This window comes from Camelina sativa, chromosome 4 (assembly GCF_030686135.1).
Source record: "Camelina sativa cultivar CO46 ecotype springtype chromosome 4, ASM3068613v1".
Classification (NCBI taxonomy): Eukaryota; Viridiplantae; Streptophyta; class Magnoliopsida; order Brassicales; family Brassicaceae; genus Camelina; species Camelina sativa.
Window position 1 is genome coordinate 3,303,504 of NC_141883.1, and position 6,000 is coordinate 3,309,503.

At 28.1% G+C, this 6,000-nt stretch overlaps 1 pseudogene; it reads left to right on the plus strand.

The window, feature by feature from the left end:
* The first annotated feature begins 4,977 nt into the window (after positions 1-4,977).
* LOC109132432 (putative defensin-like protein 56 pseudogene) lies at positions 4,978-5,216 on the plus strand (annotated as a pseudogene).
* Positions 5,217-6,000: the final 784 nt, after the last annotated feature.

Below are 6,000 nucleotides of genomic sequence, written 5' to 3' on the forward strand. Positions count from 1 at the left end.
GGATATGATTTATGGGCAACTTGTTCATCGTTTGGTGTATGATTTGACCTGGTTGTGATAAGCAGACCAACATCATCACTCAGTGAATCTTACAAAAATGCATATCGTGTGATGGTTTCATTTGATTTATTCTATGATTATTAGAGGGTATATAGCTGGTTTAGTTTAGTTAAGTTTCAAAATACCACAATTTAAGTTTTTTTTTTCCAAAATACCACACTTAGTTATTCTTAAAAAAAATACCACAATTTTTTTTTTCCAAAAATACCACAAACACAAAAACTTAGTTTTTCATTGGGTAGGATTTTTATTTTAGGTTTGGGTTGACAAATTTAGATTTAGGGTATAGTTTTTAGGGGTAGAGTTTAGTGTTAAGGATTTAGGGATTAGTTTTTAGTATAAATTTTTAGTTCAATTTTGTGGTATTTTTGGAAAAAACATTTTGGTGGTATTTCTAGAAAAAAAAAACTAAAAGTGATATTTAAATAAAAAAACTCATTTTAGTGGTATTTCTGAGAATTGCCCATGAAATTTTGTTTTTAATGATTTTAAAGGAGCTGAGAAGATTTAAATTAGATTGGTTAAAATTATAAAAATCTTAATCTCATAGTTTTATATGTGGGATTTAAAAGCATTTTATAATAAATCATATCAACTTCACTAAATCATCAAAATCATATAAAACCTCGTTTAAACTCAATTTAATCTAAAATTAATACACCCTAGTTTAGACATGCAAACAAAAGTACACATGTTATACCATGGACTAAATATATTCTAGATATTTTTTTTTTTACATGTAACCTAAATTTTAGAATGATAACCAAAATAGTCATGGACAAAAAATCCGATCCGGATGACCGTGAAAGTGAACCAAATATAAGCGAAAAGCACAGACACCTAACCAAAATTGACGTACTAAAAAATATATACTAAATTAAAGAACCGAAAACAAATTATACCATACCGAAAACCGAATAGATATCTGAAAAATCTGAAAAACCAAAAATATCCGGTTAACTAAATTAAAAATCCAAGAATATCCAAAACACTAAAAAAATACTTGAATAACCGAATTAAAAGTATCCAAAAATATCTGAAAACATCCGAAAACTCCTAAAATATTTGAAAATATCCTTTTTATCAATCAGAACCTAAACGAAAATATACCTAAAAATATTTAGGATCAAGATTGGTTTCGGATCCAAAACCAAATCAAAAGAAATTTAACCAAACCAAAACAGAACCAACAATCTAAATATAACCAAAAACCAAAAGTACTGAACCAATACCAAGCCTATAATATCTGAATGTCTAGTATAACCTACGTACGTAGGTTCACTAAGTTTAACAGTAGTACTATTTTGCAAAAGTTAGTATTTGCCAATGAAACCTATTCAGTTAATGGAAATCAATAACGGTTTTCACTAAAAATACTTAGGGTGAATCTTCTATATCTTATTTTATTTATATATCTTATTTTATTAAAAAGATAAATCAATATTAAATTAAAATGCAAAAAGATGAAACAAATTCTGTATACTTTTGATTAAGGAAAATTAAATATTGGCTTGGTTTAGATTTTACAATTAGAATAAAATTATGTGTCGGTTTGAGTTTACAAATAAGGTGATTAGAGTTTGGATTTTACAACTAAAATGAAATTATATATCGTTTTGAATTTACAAATGAAGTGGTTAGGATTTAGATTTTATAATTAGAACAAAATTATATGTCGGTTTTGGTTTACAAATGAGAAGGTTAGTGTTTAGATTTTCTAATTAGAATGAAATTATATGTCGGTTTGGATTTACAAATGAGATAGTTAGGATTTAGATTTTACAATCAGAACAAAATTATATGTCGGTTTGAGTTTACAAATGAGATGGTTAGAGTTTAGATTTTACAATTACAACAAAATTATTTGTCGGTTTGGGTTTACAAATGAGATAGTTAGGGTTTAGATATTACAATTACAACGAAATTATTTGTCGGTTTGAGTTTACAAATAAGATGGTTAGAGTTTAGATTTTACAATTAGTTAGAAATTATATGTGAGTTTGCGTTTACAAATGAAATGTTAAAGTTTAGATTTTACAATCAGAATGAGATTATATATCGGTTTGGGTTTATAAAAAATTTAAGTTTTTAATTTTATAATAATGTATACAAATTTATTTTCTTGTTTTATAATAATGTATTGTTTGGTTTTCACGTAAAATGAAACTCTACCAAATTACTGCAAAAAGAGTATCCGCGGGTTTCTATTTTGGATACGTTATGAAATTATGAAAAGAATGAATATTTCTATTTATAGTCTGTGCATTCAACATGATGAAGAACGTTACAAATTTCGGAAAACATTATTGTTTTTTGGTTGTGTGAAAGACTATTTTATGTCTTCTTCGTCGCATCAGCCCTATCTTATTCTTTTTCTTCCTTTTTTTCGTTTTTTTCCCTGAATTCCTGTTTGAAATTGATTGTTTTGGTTACGTACATTTGGTGTAATGTTGTGATTAAAAGGCATAATGGCTAATACCGTAATACATTTATAGTATTTGAAAATTTCACCGAGTTTGTATAGGACAATAAGCGAAGATTATTCATTTATTGGACAAGTAACTAAGTAAACAAAATGTATAAGGGATCGAGTCCAACTGGTGAGCTTATTTAAAACTCTCATCAAGTAATCAAAATTTATCGTATAAGCTCAATTTTCAAGTTTTGTGTGTCAACTTAAAATTACATGCGTTAAAATTTATAAGGTAAAACATAAGCAAACTATAAGCAAAACATAAGCAATATATAAGTAAAGCTATATTAATATTCTCATCAAATAATCAAAATTTCATTCTTGTAAGTTCATTACCTTTTTAAAGTTTTTGTGTTTCCACTAACGTAAAAGAAAAGTATTATATATGGTAAAACAGTTCCACTTTTGCCCAAAGTTGATACATTCACCTTTTTCCATCGTTATTTCACAGTTCAGAATTTAAAGATTCTTGGTGCAGTGGAGGAGTCCCCAACAAATTTGGATCCCCTTGAAGCATCTGCGGTAGCTAACTCTGCCGAAACCTTCATCCGGAAAATGACCAAATTCCCTTTCCGTTGCGGTGTGTCGACCAAAACTTTGCGAGTTCACGATCTCGCCTCCCCATTGCACCTCTGTTGCATAAGCTAGATTTGCAACAATTTCAGCTGGCCAGTAACCAAGCAATGAATGGTTAGATCCCAAACACAGCCACCAGTTTCGGGACTTTTGATCCTGCATAATTATTTATCAACGATAATAACTAAATATTACTTTGCAAATGTCAAATTTGGTAGGCAAAATTAAAAGTTATTCAGTAACAAAATAACTAACCTTCCAAACTGAAAAAAAAAAAAAAAAAAAAAACTAACCTTCCAAACTGATACTGTGATCTCAAACTGGTTGCCCTCAAATGCAGAGACGGGGTAATAGTGCCTCCAAGAATAGTGTTGCTACTTGTTTGTATGAAGCTGGGACACCTGAGGTTGTAGCAGCCAGTTACATTGTATGTGTCGATCTGAATAAAATTTATATTATTTTATTAATAAACCACTAAACCTATCAAAATCATCTTATTGTACAATATTCTAATTTAGTATTTCAATAGAAGCAATGCATTGGAACTCTTTGGTTCTGATTGGTAACTATGCGTAATTGCATAATCACATATAAATTACAGAATAAAAACTTGCAGAAATCAAATTTGTAAAATGAACAATCCCATAGTGAAATTACTTAAAATAATATGTTGATTCGATACGGTTTGCAGGATATAATATAATATATACTTAGTTTTTTATAAAAAAATTATGTTTTTAATATATTTTAAGTAATAGAAGATTGTTAAAAATATATTAAAGTTGTTAAGAAGTTGCAAAAATTATAAATATTATTCAAAAATGGTAGTCAACCAACAAATTTTTTATATATATGGAGTTTATTTTAGAATATGAAAATTGATAAAAATTAGAATTACTATTTTCTTTCAAGCAGTACTAGTAAAGAAAACTGTTCTATTGATAATCATTTGTAAACTCCTTACTCTTTCTGTTTTATATTAAATGTCATTTTTTTTTGGTCAACATTAAATGTCATTTTACACTGAAAACTTTGTTTCAAAATAAGTGTCATTTTATATTTTCAATGTAGATGTTTGCTAAATTTTCCAATTTTATCCCTACTAATTTAATATATTGACCAATAGAAAAAATTGTATAATATATTAAAAAAGGCTAAAAGAATATATTTAATGATTTTCTTAATATGTGTGAGAAATCTTAAAACGACACTTAAAATGAAACAGAGGGAGTATTATCTAAATTTTGATTTTTTTTTTTAAATAGAGTATTACATGATACATTGTTGTATTTTAATTGGTTAACTAATATGGTATGAATAAGGGAGGTGATCAAGGGTGAACCCAATAATTTTCATAAAAATCCACCTAATATAAACATAGTAATATTGTAAATCTGTAATATATAGTTATCCAATAGCGAGGGTCAGATAAATATTTATATATTTTCATATTAAAATTGACTTGCTTTTTAGTTTTATAAATATATTTTACTCATTTATTTTTCAAAAAAAAAAAAAGTTTTACTCATCAAAACATTACTTATAGTTACCAAATTTTGTTTTTTGACTGTATATTTCCTGTTTGTCCAAAAAAAAAGACTGTATATTTCCTATAACAATTATATGTTAATATATTCTTACCACCAAAATATTATTATCAGCATATATGGAAGATTCATATGGTCAAACTAAATAAATAACTAGGTTGAAAAATTATGACTTTTCTCGACTAACAAATCCTATATATAAAACGTTTCTCTACAGAACTAGAGAAGTATCCGCATCTTCTTCTTTTTTCTTTCCTTTTCTATTTGAAAACGAGACTATTTTTTTTTTACACCACAGAATTTACAGTACGAAAACAAAAAATGAACATCACAGAAGCTTATGTGATTATTTTCCTTGTAGTGATACTAACAAAAAATGATGTATGTTTTGTAACAAAAAACTTACATGTATTTCAGTGATCGAGACATCAAAAAATGATGTATGTTTTGTACCATGCACGATTAGGTACGGAACATTTGAATGCTTTCATGACTGTATTCTCAAGATGTACCGTGATGGAAATTGTGTCCATGGACGATGTTGTTGCACAAAAGGATAGAAATCGATCAGATTTTAAACTGAATTATGTTTTTACTAGCGTAGATATATATATATATTTTTTTTTCAACAAAAGAATCAACTCAGACGAGCCAATTAGGAGGAAAATTGTCTACAAACAAAACATGATGCGGAGACACACGCGCTTGGCGTGCTAAAGAATCCGCTCGTACATTAGCATTACGAGAAACATAAATCAAAGAGAAAGAAGAAAACTCCTCCTTGTCGATCCGAATGTCGTCTAAATATGTTGCAAAAGCTGGCCAATCAATTGGGGAAGACACCATCTTCACCAAGTCGGAGCAGTCGGTAAGAAAAGCCACATCCCGGAAGTCATGTCTAATCATACATCGCATTGCCCAGATGAAGGCTTCAACTTCTGCATGTAATGAGGATAAACTTCGCCGGAAATTTGTCGCTCCAAGCACTGGGGGCGATCCTTCGGATGAAATACAACACCATCCTGCACTGGCAAAAACATCTGTCGCTTTCCAAGAGCCGTCAAATGAAATAAAATTAATTTTATTATATTATCTTAATTACTTGCTTTTGTTTATAAAACAAAATAATTAATTTTGTGTGTGATGCAAATGCCCAAAAAATGATTATTGAAATTAACACTTCATGTAATAATGTATGATAACTATCTATATATACATTTTCGGAGACATTTATGAAATAAATCATGAAGTTCAAACCTATTTACAAACATACCATTAACATTAATTATTAATTTATTTTTCTTTAATTAATTAATATTAAGTTTTGATTTTTGGAAACAAGAT